Here is a 22,915-nt window from a genome sequence, read left to right on the forward strand (position 1 = left end):
GGTGCTATAGATTGAATGTGTCCTTCCAAAATTCATATGTTGAAACCCAATGCCCAAGGTGACAGTATTAGGAGATGGCCTCTGGGAGGGGACTAAGTCATGAGACCAGAGCCCTCATGAACGAGATTCGTGCCCTTATTAAAGAGTCCTGAAAGAACTCCCTAGCCCTCCTACCACATGAGTATACAGCTAAAAGTCAGCAATCTGCAACCCAGAAAATGGCCTTCACCAGAATCTGACCATGTCGGCGCCCTGATCTTGGACTTCCAGCCTCCAGAAGAGAATAAATTTCTGTTGTTTATAACACCCAGTCTGTGGTATTTTGTTATAGCAGCCCAAAACAGACTAAGACAGTTGGGATGTTCCCACATCAATTTTTTTTTTTTTTTTTGCAGTACTTTTATAATAGAGCTTGCAACATAAAGTCCATCTATATGAAATAAATAAATGAATTTATTTTTGTTCTGTAATGTCTTTTTCCCTTCAATAGGTTAAGAAAGAAAATTTTCTAAATATTCACTAAAAACATATCCTGAAATAGGAGAATCTTACTAAATAAATAAGTACCACAGAGAAACAACAGAAGATAGTGCTCAAAAACTTGGGATTCTGAATTAGGCAGACCTGGATTCCAAAGAGTTTTCCACTTAGTAACAGTATCACCATGGAGCATTTAACCTCTCTAAGCTTTACTTTCCTAATCTATTAAATAGACAAATTAGGGTGGTTATAAGGACAAAATTAAATTATAAATAAGAAAATTAAAATGTACTTAGAAAAGTGAAAGAAGTGACACATGTTAGTGTTCAATAATGGTTAACTTCCATTCTTAAAAATTACTATAGCTCCATGACATCAGTCTTTTTTGGATCTGACTCCACAGGCCAGGGCAACAAAAGCAAAGATAAATGGGACTACATCAAACTAAAAAGCTTCTGCACAGTGAAGGAAATCATCAACAAAACCAAAGGCAACCTACTGAATGGCAGAAGATATCTGCAAATGATATATCTGATAAGGGATTAATAACCAAAATATATAAAGAACTCACACAACTCAATAACAACAACAACAAAAAACCTACTAAAAAATGGTCAGAGGATCTGAATAGACATTTTTCCAAACAAGACATACAGATGGCCAAAAGGCACACAAGAAGATGGTCAATATCACTAATCATCAGGGAAGTGCAAATCAAAACCACAATGAGATATTACCTCAAACCTATCAGAATGTCTGTTATCAGAAAGACAAGAAATCTCAAGTGTTGGCAAAGATAACAGATAAAAAGGAACTCTGTTCACTGTTGATGGGAATGTAAACTGGTGCAACCACTACAGAAAACAGAATGGAGGTTCCTCCAAAAATTCAAAATAGAGCTACCATATGATCTAGCAATTCCACTACTGGGTATCTATCCAAAGAAAATGAAAACACTAATTTGAGAAAAACATATGCGTCCCTATGTTTGCTATTGCACTATTTACAATAGCCAAGATATGGAAACAACCAAGTGTCCATTGATGGATGAATGGATAAAGAAGATGTGGTATCTACAAATACAGTAGAATACATACTACTTAGCCATAAAAAGATGGAAATTCTGCCATTTGCAACAAGATAGATGGACCCTGAGGATATTATGCTAAGTGTAATAAGTCAGACAGAGAAAGACAAATACTGCATGATTTCATCTATATGTGGAATCAAAAAAAAAAAAAACACCCAACCAAATTAATAAAACAAAACAAAGCCCAGATTCACAGATACAGAGAACAGACTGGTGGTTGCCAGAAGAGAGGGATGTTGCGGGGGAGGCGAAATGGGGGAAGGGGATCAAAAGATACAAACTTCCAGTTACAAAATAAATAAGTCATCCCCATGTGATGTACAGCATGGGAGAATACAATCATTAATATTGTATTACCTTTGTATGGTGACAGATGGTAACTACACTTACTTGGAGACCATTTTGCAATGTATCCAAATGTTGAATCACTATGTTGTACACATGAAGCTAATATGTTGTATGTCAATAATATTTCAATTTTTAAAATTACTATTATTTTTTATTACTTTTTGCCAGGTTCTAATAATAATATTTTGTTTTCATTATTTGATGAAGTATTAGAGTACAAAAGATAAATGAAATTAAGACATCAGAAATGGTCTTGTGCAGTTCACAGCCTAATGGAGGAACAAGACATGCTAACAGATGGTTATCATACAGTGAGAGTATCTCTATCGTGGTATTTCAAGGGAAGAAGATATCATAGATTAGTTTTACCTCAGAGTAAGAGAAGGTAAAGGGTGACAGCTGCTGAAAAGTTGAAAAGAAAATCTTCATTAATTTTATGACACTTAAGCTTCCTCAAAAACTACCTGGACATTCGAGTCCCCCGTTTTCCACAATGACTATTTTATACCCTATCCACTCCTCCTCACACCTATAATGCCACCTTTCCTCCCCACATTCTCAACAGATGACAATGCTTCATAGTTTTTGGAGGAAAGAGAAGCCATCAAGCTGGGACTCCATTAATTTCATTTTTCCTAATATGTAAACCTGTCACCTGTCCAAATGAGAACATATCAATATCCCTTCATTCCTGTTACACTAAAGGAACGTAACCTCCATGTGTCCTTTGGATCTCATCTCCTCTATCTTCTCAGGAAACTGCATTATCTATTCTTCTCTCTTGCATATTAAACAACTGCTTTTGCCTGATTCTTTCCAGTTGGCTTTTAAATATGTTAAGTGTCTCCTACAGAAAAACAAAAGAAAACAGAACAAAACAAACATCCCTAGCCACTTCCTGACCTTCTTCCCTTCACAAGCAAACTTTTTCAGAGTTTTTAATACTTAATGTTTTCTTTTCCTCACCCTCACTTTTCATCTCACTCCAGTCTGGTTTATGCCTCCATCACTTCATGTTAATAGCTCTTTTTAAGGTAACCAATAAACCTCATTTGACTAATCCCAAGAGAAATGTTTCTCACTTGATATTTTAGGAGCATGTCACACTGACAATGCTCTTTTCCTTGAAACACTTGTTTTCTTGGAGTCCATGACACAACACTTCATTTACTTCCACAGCTGATTGCCTTTCTGTCTCTATGTGAGCTTACTGACCACCACCTGGCCATTAAATATTAATATTCTTGAAATTCCACCCTCTTATGCCATACTCTCCATAGGTGATTTCAACCATGCCCATGACCTTACTTATCATCAATATACCAATGACTCATATCCAACTGCTTACTTGGCATCTCCTGTTAACTGTCTCAAAGGCATGCCAAACTCTACACATTTAAAGCCCAATTCATGTGCACCACTTTCTCATAATCCAATTAGCATGGTGGTCTTCCAACATGTGACAAACCATGAACCGTGACAAACCAGATACCTGCTTTAACTAACCCATCTCCCTTATTCCCCAATCTGTCACAAAGTCATATCAATTTTAGCTCCTGAATATCTCTTACTTCTGTCTCTTTTCTTCTCTATCTCCACTGCCCATCACCATAGTCCAAGCTGCTATTACCTCTCACTCCAATAAGTGCAATGTCCTTTACATTCATTTTCTATTGCCAAGTAACAAATTACCACAAACCGAGTGTCTTAAAACAACATCAATTCATTAGCTCACAGTTTTGTAAGTCAAAAGTCTAGCCTGAAGCAGGCATAGCTAGGTTCTCTGCTCAGGGCATAGTGCCAAAGGCCAAAGTGCCAGGTAGGCTGAGTTCTTATCTGTAGGTTCTGGGGGAAAATCTACTTCAAAGTCCATTCTTATTATTGGCAGAATTAAGTTCCTTACAATTGTAGGACTGGGGTTCCCATTTCCTTGCTGCCTGTCATCCAGCTCCCAGAGGCTTCCTTCATTCCTTTCTCTCCATCTTCAAGCCATCAAGGGCATATCAAATCCTTCTGGTGCCTTGAATCTTTTGACCTCTTCTTCTTCAATCTGCTAAGGAAAAGTCTGTGCTTTTAAGTGATTTGAAGGTCAGGTCAGAACCACAAAGATAATCTGCTTATCTTAAGGTTAACAGATTTGGGATTTTAATTCATCTGTAAAATATCTTCACAAGTGTACCAAAATTTGCATTTGAACAACTGGAAGAAGGTATGTGTACACCAGAAAACAGGAATGTTTGGGGCCATCTTTAAAATTCTGCCTACCATAGTCTCTATACTTATTCTTATCCTCTCCTACAGTTAATTCATGCTTCAGCCAAACTAGTCACTTCACACCCCATCCTTAACACTGAGTATACTCCGTGGATTTTTTTGTTGGCATCTATATAAGATACAATGGAAGGTAAATATCTGAGTTTTTGTACAATTTTGATCAAAGAAGCATAATATAATTTTCAGACACTTGGATAATAATCATCTAGCATAAGGATTATTAGCAAGAAAGGACTGCATAGGGCTCAAACAAAATATCCTCAAAGATTCAATTACTCCTTATTTTATAATGACATGATAGTTCAATGATCTGAATTATAAATCTAATTTGAACATGTAAGTAGGCAGTTCTGGGAACCACCTTGGGGGACAGTTTGTATAGACAACTCAGTAAAAGCTGAGTAGAAACCTGCTAGAATAAAAAATATGTATCAAACAAGAAGGGTTGGAGTTTTGTATAAACATGCAAATTCAAACTTTCATATTTAGAACTCTGTGATACTGCAGACCTGTTTTTTCTCCCACTAACATTGTTGCCCATGTCAGTGTAAATAAATCATATTTTCATGGTTAAACCATCAACCAGTTGGTATGCTTACAAAGACAATTTTTTTTAGATGAGGAAAAAACAGACTTTGCTTCCTTGGAAGGAAAATGAATTGAAATGGGATTTTAGTGTTGTAGACAACCAATAGCTCTATGGAACAGCTCTGTTTAATTGTTATGGTGACCAAAGGCTGTAGGACTGCCTAGCAAATAAGCTACAAAAGATACTGTGAACAGATGTAATTAAAGCACAAATGTGCAGAATATGGGAGGAACAGCAAACAGCTTGGAATAAAACAGAAAAAAAAAGCATGAAAATAGGGAGAAAGGCATATTTGCAGTATATGGTCAAGAATCTCATTTTCCTTCAGTATTTCGGAGGGTTTGATACAGGCTGAAATTCAGGGACAGAAATGCAATGGTTTCAAAGATTCTCCATCTCACAGCATGCTATGACATCCTTCGGAGATATTCCCTGGAGACAGGGTGCAGCAGGGCCTGCCATATGACTGTTCTTCTCCCTCCCTGCCCCATTCCCACACTGACTTTATTTTCTTATGGCACGAGCTGAGCTAGTCTTTGTAGAGTTTGGGTTGAAATAAACTTCTTTCACATCTAAAAGCCTGAACTTAAGTGCCAGCTGCTCAGAAAAGTACTAGAAAAGCCAGGTGCCTACCATCTGGAGATACCGGCAGTTTCTCCCACTGGGAACAGGAGACCTTAAGTCCCTTAATCCTTTAATTAGGCAACTCAGAAAGATCATTCAAAATGTTATTGGAGAAATCCTGACTACATCTCCCCACATCACACTAACAGAATTATACTTTATTCTCCAGGGTGTGAGAACCAGTGGAGGTTTCCAAACAGGTGACAGAAATGATGAAGTCTGTCTTTAAAAGAATGACTAGCAACAATGTGAGAAATGGATTTGTTAAGAGAACATACATAAGAGGAAGAGACACCATTAAGTAAACTATAAAATAAACCGGGTCATAAAGTAGGCAGATATTCTGGAAGAAAAAGAATGGATTCTAGAGATATTCTGGATATCTGACAAAACATTAACTCAGTCATCCTGATTTTCATTAAACCATCACTCAATCATTCAGTGAGTATTCCCTTTATACTCTTCTTGGAACTACATTTAGGCTTGTTGTTAGGATATTAGCATCATCAAAGACCCAAGGAATCCTCCGGAACACCCTTAATTTCTTAGATATCAATCTAGCCAAGAAAAATGTAAATATAGGCTTCATACAAAATATACATGTAACACCTGACCGAAATACACAGTAATTAAAGCATTTTGAAAGCTGTAAAGTATTAAACAAATGTAACAAATTCCTGACGTCTAACCTTCCATAGGCAGACTCAACCTCACTCCCATCTAATCAACTGATCACACAAAACTCAGAGAAACAGATGAATCTACGCAGGTCTTTGGATTTCCTTGAGTATCGGGATGGTTCTTGAGGTAGCCCAGAATACTGAACTTTATTGAATGATATTCTAATCAGGAGACTTGTCCTTTGGTCACTCCTGCTTTCTCAGTAACAGGTGACTGCTCACTCTTTCTGATCTATTGGCAGCTTCCCAGTCTGCTGATTATTAAGCATTTACTATCTATGCACCATGACATGTTAGATGTCATGGGAGAAATCAATGGTAAGTAAGCAACAATTATTATCTTCAAGTAATCCATAATCCAGTGAAAAAGACAGACATAATCAATTACATGTAAGGTCAAAAGTGAAAAAAGTAAAGGCGCATATAAAGTGCCATGGGGCATAGAGTAGATATCAAATTGTTACCTTCTTTTTCCTATAGTAATTTTCCAGGAAGGCTTACCAAAAACTGACATATGGATTTATTTTCAGAAGCAACCCATATTGAAAAAAAAAAAAAAAGAATGAAATAGTATAAGAATGGTTATTATTCATGACATTATCAAAAACCAAAATTTCTAAATATCTCCATATGAGACTAGTTTTGTTTTAATTATACATTGTTCAGAAAATGCAGAATGACAAAAAAACTTTTGCCTTTACCTTGGTCAATAAATCATAAATTAAATTTTACATACATCCATTAGGGAAAAAATGCACTGCAAAAAAATCTTTTTAATCATTAAGGTATTTTCCTTTAATTTAATGGATATTTAAAATTAATTATTTTAATTTTACTAATCACAGGAACATCTATTTGTATTTGAAAAATTAAAGTGCATACATATGAGCCACTTTCAATCAATAGGAAATATTTGAAGCATTTAAGGATTTACATTTTCTTTACAACTCCAATAACTCTACAGGCACTCAGAGATTTGAAGTATGTAATTTGAGAGCCACTAGTCTAGGTGGGCTACAGTTCAGAAAAGGAATAAGAACAGTTTGGATCTCTGGGGCACTGAAAAAGAATTAGAAAGTATGTGAAAAGCTAGAAAGGAAATGAGAATAGTCACAGGTGTTTTACACTCAATAAGTCTGTATTATTATTAAGTCTGTATTACTTATTTTACACTCAATAAGTCTGTCTCTAATACAGAAAGTTAAAATTACTAGGGACATTAATGATTTTCTTTCTTGGTCCTTCTCATTTTACAATGAGGAAACTGTAACTCAGGGAATTTAAAATACTGCTAAGAGTTACCAAGCAATATTACCAAGTAAGACCTAGGTTTCATGGATAAAACAAGTATATTGTTTTATCCAACCCATTAAATTAAAGGAAAATGCCTTAATGATTAAAAAGATTTTTGTAGGGCATTTTTTTCTAAGATACCTGTAAAATGTAATGTGATTTATTGACCAAGGTAAAGGCAAATTTTGATGTTATTTGTATAGAAAAGAAGACAAATTACAAAGAATATAAAATCTATATTGATAGTAACTTGTATACATATAAATTAGATCAGAAACTTGAAAATATAAATTGACACATTTTCCTTTCCAAGAATGGGAACCCGAAATAAACTACAAACAAATTAAAGCTTGCTTCCTCCAAGAAAGATTTGTGTCTATAGCTCATTGAGCAGTCTAAGTCAGAATAATTATGCAGGAGAAAAAATATTGGACAATACAGGAACTGACACTTCATCCCTATTCCTACAATAATTACTTGGCTTTATTTCCTAAAGTCTTAGATGAGGAGCTAATTTCCTTTCTGTTGTTCTCACTATAAATGAGATTGTCATTTGCTTCTGCTTAACTCTGATTAAAAGTAAAAACCACTTAAGTATGACTATTTAATCCAGTTTTGATCAAAATCACCTGTCACCACCAATAATCGAATTTAAAACATGTATTATATATTTATCTAGGATTCTCTGTGGGGCTCAAACAAGGAAACAAGTACTACATTGCATCTCTGTAAAGGGCACTTATATCCTTTTACAGAATAGACCAGTGCTGGGTTTTGTCACTCGTAGTTCAAAGTTCAGGAGGGACAGGCATTTACATCATTTTAAAAGAGGCAGTGGAGCTGGAGCCCTGCATAAGACATGTCATTTATCACAACAACACTGGGATGAGACCCTCCCTCCCAAAGCCATCAGACATTGTAACTACTGAATCAACACCACAGAATAAATATGTATAGTAAATTAAAGATATAAAATAAGAATATGAAACAGAATAGAAAAAATGTAACAAAATTTAAAACATAATGAAAAGTTAAACCACAAAAAGATACAGCTTAAATAAAAGTTATTAAATTGGGAGCTAGATATTGACTTAGGCATAGAAAATATTAAAAAAGTATTAGGAAATATAGAATGTATAAAGACAAAACCTATTACAAGTTAGTAGGAGTCCTAGAAGGACTTGGCAATGGGAATAAAATGGCAGTGTGAAAAACGAAACAAAATAAAACAGAGCTTTACTAGGTAAAGTTCCAGAAATCAGAGTTCAGACCTGGGAAAGAAGCTGGTATAAAGGGGGAATCGTGCCAGTGTAAGAACCAAAGAGAAGTAAAACCAAAATTCAAAGTATAAACTGCCCAAATCACTGTTAACAACTACAGTAAGCATGACGGAGTATATCCCAAGGGACACAAAGGAAAAGCTAACAGAGACCACAAAGGAAATCTACTCCTGAAAGGTAGACAATATGGAGCCAGATCTGTGAGGTTGCTGCTTTTCTTGACTTAGTGTCATACCCAGAAAACCCAACAACCTCCAAGCAAGATTTTAAAATAAAAATAAGAGCTCTTCATAGACACATCATACTCAAACTGCTGAAAGCCAAAGATAAACAGAAAATCTTGAAAGCAGCAGAGAAAAATGGCACATTATATGCAGAATAACAATGATTAGATAACAGATGACTTATCAGAAACTCTCCAAGCCAGAAGATATTGAAATGACATAGTCATAGGGCTGAAGGAAAAAAGTTGTCAACTAAGAATTCTATAACCTGGGAAGAGAAACTCCAAGATAAATAAATTTTCATATAAACAAAAACAGAGAATTTATAGCTCACAGAACTGCACTACAAGAAGTACTAAAGAAAAATACTCTAGAGAGCAACTGAATCTACAAAAAGAAATTTTAAAAACCAAAAATGGTAAAGGTGTGAATACATATCAGCAAAGACACAGAAGACTGAATTGACACTAATAACCACATCAACCTAAATAGTAACTGGGTGAGGTGGTGGATATGTTAACTAACCTTATTGTGGTAATCATTTCACATATATATGTATACCAGATCATCATGTTGTACATCTTAAATTTATACAATGTTATATGTCAATTATATCTCAATAAAACTAGGGGGAAAATAACCACATTAACCTAATTGCCAATTATATAGCACCACCTCCAATAACTGAAGATGAATATTATTTTGAAGTGCTCATAAAATGTACGTAGAGAGAGACCATATGATGAGCCATAAAATAAATCTTTAAAACATTTGAAAGATGGAAATTGTATATAGTATGTCCCTGACCAAAGTGGAATTCAATTACAAATCACCAAAAACAATAAATGTAGAAAAGCTCCAGATTATCTGGAAATTAAACAACTTACATTTAAACAACTCATGGGTCAAGAAATCACAAAGAAAATTAGAAAACATTTTGAACCATTCATAATAAAAGCACAACACATCAATATCTTTGGGATGCAGCTAAAGCAATACTTACAAGGAAATTTTAGTCATTAAATGCTTATATAAGAAAAGAAAGTCTCACACAGATGGCCAAAAAGCACATGAAAAGATGCTCAACATCACTAATTATTAGAGAAATGCAAATCAAAACTACAATGAGGTATCACCTCACACCGGTCAGAATGGTCATCATTAAAAAGTCTACAAACAATACTTGCTGGAGAGGGTGTGGAGAAAAGGGAACCCTCCTACACTGTTGGTGGGAATGTAAACTGGTACAGCCACTATGGAGGAGTATGGAGGTTCCTTAAAAAACTAAAAACAGACCTATCATATGACCCAGCAATCCCACTTCTGGGCATATATCCAGAGAAAACCGTAATTCAAAAAGATACATGCACCCCAATGTTCACTGCAGCACTTATTTACAATAGTCAGGACATGGAAGCAACCTAAATGTCCATCAAAAGAGGAATGGATAAACAAGATATTGTGTGTGTGTGTGTGTGTGTGTGTGTGTGTGTGTGTGTATAATGGAATATATCTATCTATAATGGAATATTAGCCATAAAAAGGAAAGAAATAATGCCATTTACAGCAACATGGATGTACCTAGAGATTGTCATACTGAGTGAAATAAGTCAGACAGAGAAAGACAAATATGTGATATTGCTTATATGTGTAATCTAAGAAAAAAAAAAGGTACAAATGAGCTTACTTACAAAACAGAAATAGACTCACAGATGTAGAAAACAAACTTATGGTTACCAGGGGGCAAAGTGGGGTGGAGGGGGGAGGGATAAATTGGGAGACTGGGATTGACAAATATACACTACTGTATATAAAATAGGTAACTAATAAGGACCTACTATATAGCACAGGGAACTCTTCTCAATATTCTGTAATGACCTATATGGGAAAAGAATCTTAAAAAGAGTTGAGATATATATATATGTATAGCTGATATACTTTGCTGTACAGCAGAAACTAACACAACACTGTAAATCAACTATATGCTAATAAAAAATTTTTTTTAATTATATATGTTTAGGTTATACAACATGATTCTTTAGTTTGTACAATGTGATGATTTAATAAATGTATACATTGTGGGGAAAAAAAAGAAAGAAAAGTCTCAAATCAATGATCCAAACTTCTCCACTATAAACTAGAAAAAGGACAGTCAATTACACCCAAAGCAAGCAGAAGAAAGGAAAAAATAAATACAAAACTGAAAATAGAACACCAATAAATAAAATTAATGGAATCAAAATTTGTTCTTTAAAAAGATCAATAAGATTGAAGACCTCTAGTAAGGCTGGTCAGGAAAAAAGAAAAACACGGATTATCAGTACCAGGCATGAAAGCAAGGAAATCACTACAGATCTTATAAACATTGTGAACAACTTATACCAATAAATTAGAACACTCAGATTAAAAGAAAAAATCCTTTGAAAGACACAAATAATCAAAGCTTACTCAAGAAAAAATACATAACCTGAATAAATCTATACCTATTAAAAAAACAGAATCCATATTTGAAAACTTTCTCACAAAGAAAACCAGCTTCACTGGTGAGTTCTACAAAATATTTAAGTAAGAAATACCAATTTTACACACAATCTTTCAAAAAATTGAAGAGTAAGAAATACATCCCAACTTATTTTATGAGGTGAGCCTTATTGTGATATCAAAAATTAGACAAAGATATCACCAGAAACTACAGAACAATGTTCCTCAAAAAATATAAATGTAAAAAATAAATGTAAAATATAAAAGTTCATGAGAAAATTTTAAAGGAACAGAGAGAATACAAAAAGAAAGGAAGCTGTTGGATGCCCAATTTCTACTGCAAGGAAGCAGCTTGATAAAATTACTCAGATACCTGCACATGCTATCTTTCATAAAAAAGGAAATATGACTAACAGGGTAAAACCCAAAGCAGAAAGAGCATCACCAAGACACTCCAGAGCACAAATGAGAGCTCAGGAGCAGAGCAGAGAGCTGTGAAGGATTATTCCCAACCTGAAACCTTATCAAGGAACTCAGGCTACAGTTTCCCTGGCTAAATTTCAGAACTGCATTGGACCAATGATTCTTTTTTATCTTCCATTTTTGCCCTTTTTGATTTAGAATGCCTATAATTTGTTAGCCTATACTTGTCCCACAATTGTATGTAGGGAGTGCTGGGTGTTGGGCTTATACAAGTTGCCTTTTAGCTTTACAGGTCCACACAAAGATTAATTGTGCCCCAAGAGTCACACTTAAAGGATTATACCCAGGGGCCTCATTTGCATGTGATTTAGATAACTTAAATGTTGAGATTTTGAGATAATGAGATTTAGAGAAGATTCTAGATTTGACCCAGTGCTGTAATGGGGGGAGAGACCCATGGAATCCTTGGGAGGGAATGAATGTGTTGCGCATTTGACAGGGGCTTGAAGTTTTGGGAGTCAGATGGCAGACTGTGGTAAGCAGAATTCTAAAATATCCCCCAAGAATTACCACCCCCCTCTACACATGCCCTTTATAATTCCTGGGACCTTGAATATGATGGATTTTACTCCAGTGATTAGGTTATGTTACAGGCAGATATCGAGGTGGATCTGACCAAATCACATGAACATTTAAAAGCAGAGAATTTTCTTCAGCTAGTCACAGAAGAGACAGTCAGAGTTTCAAAGCATAAGGAGGATTTGATATGTCATTGCTGACTTGAAGACTGAGGTTATTAACGTGCCTTACCTAGAATTATAGAAGATGGAAATGGGGGTGATAAGGAAGGAGAAAGAGGGAAAGTTATAGGATCCAATTATATGTAAAATTATATGTCTGTGGGTGTGAATGAATGCACGAAAGATGCATTAAAAGCCGAGCTAAAATGTTAGTGGTAGTTATTTAGGGATGGTGAGACTTCAGGAGATCTTAACTTTCTTATATTTGTATGTATCATCTTAATACGTTAGAGATGTATTATTTATTTAATACTGAAGAAGATGTAACTGTTTTTATTGTGGGGAAAATAAAATTTAACTCTAATTGTTTTTAAAATAACACACAAAAAAGAAATTGTGATATTACAAATAACAAAATAAGACATTGGAAGATCGGGGCAGGGGTTAAGGTGGGAGAGAGAGATTCTGTAAGTCAATAAGAACAAAGTCAAACAACCAAAGAGAAAAAAACAGCAATGGACATTAACACAAAATTTTTCAGAAAAGTAAAACTCAATATTAAAAAAGTATTTTCCAAACTTCTAATAATTTTAAAAATAAAAACATGTCTAAAATTTCCTGGTGCATATTAGTTAATAAAACCTCCCTTTATTTTACTAATTTTACTATTATTACTAAGCTGTCAAAGTTCTATTAGGGGATCATTTGTTTGATCATAATTTCATGAGGAACAGAACTCTAACACTAGATCTATACCTAACAACTGATCAAACCAAGGTGCAGTTGAACCAGTCATTTCAGCTCTCTACAAGATTAATACCAATCAGTACAATATTGATTGGAAAACAGGGTCAGATATAGATTGAGAAGCTGGAGGAAATGATTGGCTCAACCTGATTTTATAACCAGTATAGAAGTGGCCCAAGGGAAGTGAAACAGCAAAATCCTTCCAAAGTGTCAGATGAATTAAATTAATTTAGAATCCTACCCTTCAACTTTTCTTTGATTATTAATCTTCACTTTGCTTCCCGGAAAGACTTTTGCTTTTAATTCTGCCTTTTTGGCTCAGAAATGACAGCATTATTTCTGAAGTTTTACTGTATCCATTTTCCAAAGAGCAGGTCTGATCTATTTAGGCAATATAATACAGGGGATGTAGTTTCCCCTATGATGAATTAAGAATCAGAATTTAAAATCCAGAGAAGGCAAATTTGGTAGACTCAAGTCTGCTGCATGAGAAAGGATAAAATGTAATATCTTAAAATTTTATAAACTACAATATTACTAATATACATTTTCCAGAAATTTGAGTCTTTATAATGAAAGGATACCTTTAAATACCCTGTGGCATATGAAAATGATTCATTTCTATACGATTATAATTCACTACTAGAATTGGAATGCTTCAATGGTATGACTGTGATATACAAATAGAGGATACAGTGTGCTTTTATGGGTATTTAAAATGCAGTAGGTAAAGATATTCAGTCTTCTTTTTTTATCTGCTTAAGCCAGTCCCCATATTGACACATGGCACTGTGGATGCAGTAATTTGTGGTCAGTGAAGGAGACTGAAATAACACAATCTGGGTACCCAAAGTAGCAGGATTCTAAATATCCTGCAAAGCAAATGCCTCTAATATTCTGCTTACAAGTAATGGCATCCAACTCGTATCGTAGAGTTATACATACATAATATCTGCTGCACTATAAAGTTTAGCAAGCAGCCTTCACAATAAGGAAGGGCAAAATTCTATTTGAAAACTTTTTTTCCCCAAGTTAGAGGAAAGAACTAGAATACCCCTACAGAACTCTCTGCATCTAAGCCTTAGCACAGCAACGTGGGAGAGGTAATCTGAGCATGCCTGCAAAGGAAAGGATGTAGATCCCATTATTCATGGATACCACCTGCTGGTAGACATGTGGTGTTGCTACACAGAGAAGGGCACAGAGGGGAAATGCACAAAGAAATGGAAAGACCAGAGGACACCAAATACAGAAATAACAATATTTAGAAAAGAGTGATGAACTTCAGCAGGCTTTACAGCAAACTGGTGACAACATCTCATTCCTTTAAGAACTTTTCTAACAAGATTCTGAGTTTTGACTTTGAAACGTCTGTAGTAGTAGTGACACGTAGTCATTGGCTCCACTTTATAATTTTGTAAGTACAAATAATTGTATATAAACCCAAGATTTATAGCTATTAACTCTTATTTATAGAACAATGATTCTCAAAGGGGACAATTTCGCCACTCATCATTGGGAAACTGGTCAGTGTCTGGAGATAACTTTAGTTGTCACATGGGGGAGGTGCTACTGACACCTAGTGGGTAGAGGCCAGGGGTGCTGCTAAACATCCTGCGTTACACAGGCCAGCCTCCACATCAAAGAATAATCCAGCCCAAAATGAAAATAGTGTCAAAAAAAAATAAAGTATTACATACTTCTACCATTAAAAAAAAAAGAAAGAAAATGGTGTCAAACTTGAGAAATCCTGACCTGGAGGAACCAATTCAAAGATAAACACACTCTAATATTAAACCACAACACTTATGCCTTCTGGCTTTTATTTTATTTAATAAACATTTATGTAGCACTTACTATGCATCCAGTGCTAAGAACTTACCAACATTAACATATTTTATTCTTATAACAATCCTAAGAGGTATATATTATTAATAGCCCCATTTTAAAACTAGGGAATCTGAAACACAAAGAGGTTAAATAGCTTGTCTAAGATGTCAAAACTAGCAAGTGCTGGAGCCATAATTTGAATCCAGGGAGACTGGCTCCACAGTCCGTTGCCTAAACTAGGAAACTATGCTGATCACCTTTCAGCAGACATATTCTTTTAATTGAAGGAGACAGCCAAAAGTAGGATTGCCGTTTCAATGATTTTCCTGCCCACCTCGAGACCTTCTGCTAGAACCTGATGAAGTCAATGTATTGACAGTCAGTGCACTCTTTGGTGTCCCTGTTTCAAGGGAGTAGATTGGTGTAGCAAGAAAAACAAAACTTTGGATTTTAAAATTCAAAAGATACGAGTTCAAACTCTACTTCTATCCCTTAACTCTATGGCTTTCACCAACTTTCTACGCCTCAGTTTCCTTCTTGTAAAATAGAATTATTAATACTTGTAGACTTGTTGCAAGGAATAGAGATGTGTGGTGTGCATAGGGCATAGAACATATTAAAAGCCATTATAGCCAATAAAAGTGGTTATTCTGGGCTTCCCTGGTGGCGCAGTGGTTGAGAATCCGCCTGCCAATGCAGGGGACACGGGTTCGAGCCCTGGTCTGGGAAGATCCCACATGCCGCGGAGCAACTAGGCCCGTGAGCCACAATTACTGAGCCTGCGCGTCTGGAGCCTGTGCTCCGCAACAAGAGAGGCCGCGATAGTGAGAGGCCCGCGCACCGCGATGAAGAGTGGCCCCCGCTTGCCGCAACTAGAGAAAGCCCTCGCACAGAAACGAAGACCCAACACAGCCATAAATAAATAAATAAATAAAAATTTTTAAAAAAAGTGGTTATTCTAAGTATTTGTCTATGTAATAGACTGGAATTTCTTACTAATATCCAGCTGGTTCCACATTTTCTCTTCCTTGTACTTCTCTACCTCCCTGCCCATTCAAATCTGAATATCTAATCCTAGAAAGATTCTGACCCTCCTAGTTTGCCCCACTAAATGAAGTTAATTCTTCCATTTCCCTGGTTATGTAACAAGTAGAGTCACTAGGAAAATGCATATAGAAATACCTCTCTGTGGTTGTGGTATGAGTCTCTTGAAAAAACGTTTCTTTATTCTCCTTGTTGCTATGTTGGATTCTTTATCTTAGCTAGTTCAGATACAAATTCATGTCTCCTATATTATTCCTTTATCTGAAGCAAGACAACTCCCTGGTTTCAGATGGAAAATAACACTATAAATGGTTCAATTTGTGTGTTACAATGTCAAATTTGACTCATTAGATTGCCAGTAGTAGAAAACCCACTCAAGGTAGCTTGGTAAGAAAAGGCATTTATGTATTAATTCATACCATCGGGAAGTTTGGAAATGTAGCTAGGTCCTGGGGTTTCAAGCATGGCTAGATAGAGGATACTACCTCTTTGGCCATCTCTTAGAACCTCCTGTCTCTACTGGCCTTCTCTTTGGTTTCTTCAGAATAAATAAGATGATCAGTGGTAATCCCTATATCCCACACGTAGAGGCTAATGGCTCTGTTTTTCAGAGCCTTCACTAACACTTATAGCTGAAAAAAAAAAAGAATGAGAGACTCTGATCAGCCTGAGTAGGTCACATGCCTATGGCTGAACAATCAAAGTGGCCCGCGAGATACGTTACTCTGATTTGCCTGATCTATGCCATGTTCCTGTCCCTCCGTGGCCAGAAAGGGAGAGCTATCCTCACTTAATCACAGAAAAAGTTTCATCACCAGAAAAGATTGCAGACACATGCTGTCCACTACCATCACCAAAGAATTCAAGCTTGGTTTATAAGGAAAAAAGTTTTGGTTCTGTATTTGCATGTACTAGATTCCAAAATCAAGGCTATTTTTAATGTTCTCATTCTCTTGTCTTGAGAACTTATCTTGATCCAAAAGATTAAATGTTATAGAAGTACTTGAAGAACCATATGAGAAAATATATTCAGCCGCTAGGACAGGGCTAAAGCCAATGGCAGGAATGGGAATGGATAGAAACCTAGTTACAGGGAAGGGAAGCCTAGCCAAGAATGGCATAGGATTTGTAAAATATAGTGACAGGTAAAAAGTTGTTTCCAGATAAGCAGTTGCCATCTGAGAAGTTTAGTAAAGTAAGAGTCAAGCAAACTAAAATATGTGGGTTGGCAGGCATCAGTAGTAAGACTAAGCAAGTCCAAAAACCTATCCCACCCCTACGTGACTATTTTCTATAGCCTTATACAAAGGCTAGAGTAATAGAGGAAAGCCCAAGAATATAGAGACCAACATTATAAAAGGAGGTTATAAAGGGGCCTTTTGTAATGCAACCCAGGGTGGACTAGAGACATTCTTCCAACATTAAAAAAAAAAAGTAAATAAAAGCTCCTTAAGGAAAGATAGCTATTTTTAATGCTATATCACCAGAACTTTTATTAATCAACATAATAAAGAAATAAATGACAATCTTTATCTGCAATTGTAAAGGAATACTACTAATTAGTCTTTCAGATTCTTCACTTTGCGAGAATGACATCAGGGAGGTTTCTGTTCCTTCCTCCTCGGTTTTCAAGATCTGAAAACCCTCTCTCCCACCCCCTATGCGATGACAGAATAAGAAGTGACTGAGGATGACTAACAACCCAGGCTAGAAGATAGACTTTTCAGCAGGAACCAAAAAATTAAAAAGCACAGAGAGCTCTAGGGGCTGACAGAAAGAAAGGGTAGTGAAGAGAGTATAGAACTAAGAATCAAAGCCAGAAGGCGAAAGCATGGGGACGAGCTGAACGTGTCAGAGAATCCAGTTTTGAACATTCATCACCCTGTGGACTCTGCATGTATTGGAATATGACATTTAAAGCACAACTTCCAGGGAAACAAACAAACAAAACTATCTTATAACCGTGAAGGACACCTGGTTCTATTGAGACAAATTTTAAGAGGAATACTGTGAGTAAAAAAATTTTAAAAATTTTAAAAATGGGAGAATTCCCTGGCAGTCCAGCGGTTAGGATTCGTGCTTTCCCTGCCGAGGGCCTGGGCTCAATCCCCTGGTCAGGGAACTAATACCCCACAAGCCACCGGGTGGGGGGAATCCAAATATTGTTTTCATCAATTACTAATTTAGAGAATTTACTTCCATCTTTTATGTCAGACTGTTGAAAGAAGACTCTAATTGATACCACTGTAATCTCAAGGCACTTTGCCTTCAGCCTCTAAATATACCATAATGCTTGGTTTTCACTGCCATGTTTATAATCATGATTCCTTAAACCCAAGAAATGAGAACCACTGGGACAGATGTTGGACTTTCTTATAACAAATGCTGAACGTATGTTCTCTTAAGGTAATCCTACCTCTTGAAAAATTTGCTCTTCAACTTTCTTGACTCTTCAAGTTGGAGGCTGAGATAACAATAGATCGTAAGTAATTCCCACAAGTGGAAGTTTTGAAAAATTATAAAAACATGTTAGGCATGTAGCCATACTCTCATCAGCTTACTGATTTCACTTATGAAGCTTATATCCCTGGGGAAAGATTCATGGAGTTGGTGTGATGGACTCCTTTAATAATGTAATCACTTTATGATGAGTCCTGGTTTTAAAGGAAGTTAAGACATGGAACCCATAATATGATAAACTTCTCACAGATTGTCACAGCTTTTCCCTACTCCCATTTGCTTGGTAAATGAAGAAAACCCTTCAGAAGAACCAAAGATTATTAAAATTATCATTTTCATCAATATACGCTCAAGTCTCAGGTAGACAACCGGCTTCAATTAAGAAACTGACAAGTTTCCGATCCAAGATGGCGACCTTACAGGACCCTGAACTCACCTCCTCCCACAGACACAACAAGTCTATGGCTACATATGGAACAACATCCTCTGAAAAAACGTAAAAACTGGCTGAGCCACTCCTACGGTCCACATCGAAGCAGGTAAGAGAGGCTGGGTCACAGTCTCGCCGCAAACCCCACCAGCCCCGCCTCCGCCACCCCTGTGTGGAGACCCGCAGCTGCTCACTGAGGAGAAAAGGGTTTGAACCCCACATGGGGCACCCGCCACTTTTAACACCTGCACCTGAGAGACGGCCCTCAAAACACGCAGCGTTGAAAACCAACAGGGCTCTGTCCACGAGCCCCACGCTCCACGAGGCTCTAGGGCCGTGGCTCTTAAAGGGCTCACGCGCTGGGACTCACCAGCCCCAAGGCCCCGGGCGAAGCGCCAATCCAGGGTGCCGGACTTGGTGTAGGGGAGGCCCATTTGGTTGTTTGGAGTGTTGGCGGGGGTAGGCATCTGATCTGAGCGGCATTTGGGGGCCTGCTGGCACTCTCCGAGAGAGACTGGCCGCCGCCATCTTCGCTCGCCCTTCGCCGCTTCCGGGGGCCGGGATCCCCGGATTGGAGCTTTTACGTGCGTCTGGCGCCCAGTCTACGGCCGCCGGGCGGGGTGGGGGGCGCTACTTGATCGCCGGGTTCTGGTGGCCAGCGTGGCTTGCGTTCCTGGGTCCCATGTGGGCGTGGCAACCTGCGAGGTGGTTCTTGGCAGGCTACCACCCGAGGCAGGGCAGTGCGCAGAGAGCAGTCGGAGGCGCCCGCAGGCTCTCTGTGAAGGCGGCCTCTTTGCCGGCCCTGGAGCTCTGGCCTGAGGGTCGGGCACACCTGTAGGGCCCTGTGGACGTGGATGTGCTCTCAGGGAAGTAGGCTAGTGCACCGTCATCTTTGCCTCTCCCTCTGCCTCACTATAGCTGGCAGGTATCTCCCAGACAGGAGCTTAGACACTCATCTTGAGCCCCAGATTTGGGGATTGCTGCCCAGGGGACACCTCAAGATGGTGACCAATGAGGTATAGGCATGCAGTCCCATAGGACTGTATATACTTGCATGCTTTATCTTTTTTTTTTTTTTTTTTGGAAGAACAGTTGATTTAAAAGTTGTGTTAATTACTGCTGTACAGCAAAGTGATTCGGTTATATATATATACATATTTTAAATATTCTTTTCCAGTACGGTTTATCATGGGATATTGAATATAGTTCCCTGTGCTATACAGTAGGACCTTGCTGTTTATCCGTCCTAGATATAAAAGCTTACATCTGCTAACTCCAACCTCCCTCTCCATCTCTCCCCCAACCCTCTCCCCCTTGGCAACCACGAGTCCGTTCTCTATGTCTGTTTCTGTTCTGTTCTGTTTCCGTTTCACAGATAGGTTCATTTGTGTCATATTTTAGATTCCACATATAAGTGATATCATATGGTATTTGTCTTTCTCTTTCTGACTTACTCTACTTAGAATGATAATCTCTAGTTGCATCCATGTTGCAGCAAATGGCATTATTTTGTTCTTTTTTATGACTGGGTAATATTCCATTGTATGTATGTACCACATCTTTATCCACTCATCCGTCAATGGGCATTTAGGTTGTTTCCATGTCTTGGCTATTATGACTAGTGCTGCTATGAACATAGGGGTGCATGTATCTTTTTTAATTATAGTTTTGCCCAGATATATGCCCAGGAGTGGGATTGCTAATCATACATTCCATTTTTAGTTTTCTAAGGAAACTCCATAATGTTTTCCACAGTGGTTGCACCAACTTACATTACCACCAACAGTGTAGGAGGGTTCCCTTTTCTCCACAGCCTCTCCAGCATTTGTTATTTGTAGACTTTTTAATGAGGGCCATTCTGACTGGTGTGAGGTGGTACCTCACTGTAGTTTTTGATTTGCATTTCTCTAATAATTAGCAATGTTGAGCATCTTTTCATGTGCCTATTGACCATCTGTATACGTGCATACTTTAAAAGCTGCAGCCTGAAGGTCTGGCTTCTTAATCACATACCACGATCTAGCACATTAGAAAACTCTAAATAAGAAAAATAATCTTCCACAATCTCACTAGCAATCCTTGACTTTATGCCACTCTTGTGTCCTTGTCCGCATTCATTTTCAGAATCTGTATTGACTTTTATCTTCTTGTATGGTGATTTTAAAATACAATATTTGTTTAACAAAGAAAGCTCTCTCTTAAAGAGCTATGCATAAGCTCTACCAAACACAGCATTAGTTTCTAATATGTATGTCATGAATAAATTTACAAATATCATGGGTTACCCTCCTTGTGTTTCTTGTGCTCTCCTGCAGTAGTTCATGGACTGACTTTGCTAATCGGTGCTTGTCAAAATCGATAGTTTATATTCATCTCTTCAATTCTTGCTTACTAACCTTAAGAGAGTCAGTGGTTCCCCATGATATATTATTAAGAACAATTAACTTGCCATTTTATTTAAAAGAACAAAGTTCTCATTTCAAAAGCTGTGCATGCATTTACTGTAATCATGTGGGAATATTTTTAAAGCTGCTTTTAAATCTTTTGCGGTTCCCCTTCTAACTTTGCCAAATATAGTGTTAATAAATCTCTACAATAATTAACTTTAAACAAATTTGCTTACTTTTTAAAACAAGTTTGGAATGTTTTATTTATATAAACCTTTTTGTAAATGTAGAAAGACATTGGGCATCTTTGAAAGTAATATTTTTAAAAATTGACCTAATAAATTCTCTGGTGCATGAACTTTGTATTAATACTTGTATAAATGCATACCACCACCTCTTCCATTACCATACGGTTTAATGATTATGGTCTTAGAGTAACATTAAACATTTCTTTTAAGTAAGCAGTACCCGATATCTTTTTGAGAACATTTAACTTTTTTAACTTGGAGGCAGTATGAGGGATTGGTGACTCTGATCATTTACATCAGATTAATTCTAATGAGTATCCTTCCTTAAAGTAAATGAGTTAACCTTATCACTAAATCTTATTTTGTTCTAAATGCTCTTTGTGGTCTTGACTATTTGAATTACACATACCACATTGTAGCACATTAGAGAACACTAAGTAAGAAAAATAATCTTCCGTACTCTCACCAGCAGTCTTTGACTTTGTCCTTTACACCACTCCCCAGTCCCTGCCCACATTCATTTTTAAGTAGTTGTTGTAGAATTTTGAACTTTCCAGGCTCTATGGCAGGAATATAAGGAAGTTATTTTTCATCAGACCTCTTTTCCTCATTCTGCCCAAAGTTCATGAGTACGTCTTTTAATTACCTCTTTCTTCTGAACTTGTTTTTCCTTAAAGAAATGTATTCCCATGAATGAAGCTTACACAGCACAATGTTTACCATTGGTTAACATTCACCTTCCCATCCAATGGTGTCCCATTTTTCCTGGCCCTGCATCTGATGTCCTATTTAGATTTTTACCAAGTTCCACTCTAATTCTATGTTATCCTTTAAAATCATATGGTAGAAGAAAATATCCCCTCAAAACTGCTCAGACAAGATATACACCCAAGAGTTGGTCACTAAAGACCATATTTTTTGGCATCATAACTCCTTTTCTGAAGAATGGAAAGCTCAACCAGATGGGACACAAAACAAAATATTATTAAGTACTATTCTAACTGCTTTTCACGTACCTTAACTTTTCAAACATTCACAATCCAATGATGTAAATACTACTATTAATTCCATTTTGCAAATAAGGAGACTGAGGCAGAGAAAGGTTGGACAACTTTCCCAATGTGAGCAATCTAGCTCCAGAGTCTATGGGTTTAATCACTGCACATGTTGCCTCTTGATATGATTAACATTGTCACCTTAACCTCGATTTCTAACAAATGCATCCACAGGGCTTAGTCATATT

At 36.9% G+C, this 22,915-nt stretch overlaps 1 protein-coding gene and 1 long non-coding RNA gene across 7 annotated transcripts in view; one reads left to right on the forward strand and one right to left on the reverse strand.

Annotated features, from left to right (window-relative positions):
• GNGT1 (G protein subunit gamma transducin 1) overlaps positions 1–22,915 on the reverse strand; it is a 303,391-nt gene that overhangs the window by 247,356 nt on the left and 33,120 nt on the right. For 4 of the 6 annotated variants that reach the window (XM_082472190.1, XM_082472189.1, XM_082472187.1 and 1 more), the window contains exon 1: positions 19,408–19,708. The exons of 1 other annotated variant lie outside the window; for it this stretch is intronic. The gene's annotated coding sequence lies outside the window, so the exon portion shown is untranslated. Of the gene's footprint in view, positions 1–19,043; positions 19,320–19,407; positions 19,709–22,915 lie in introns of those variants that run through there. One more of the 6 variants, XM_082472184.1, reaches the window with a different exon arrangement.
• Positions 1–22,915, forward strand: part of LOC309665606 — a 419,674-nt gene that overhangs the window by 79,549 nt on the left and 317,210 nt on the right. The window lies entirely within an intron of this gene.

Source organism: Balaenoptera physalus (assembly GCF_965194825.1).
Source record: "Balaenoptera physalus genome assembly, chromosome: 8".
Classification (NCBI taxonomy): Eukaryota; Metazoa; Chordata; class Mammalia; order Artiodactyla; family Balaenopteridae; genus Balaenoptera; species Balaenoptera physalus.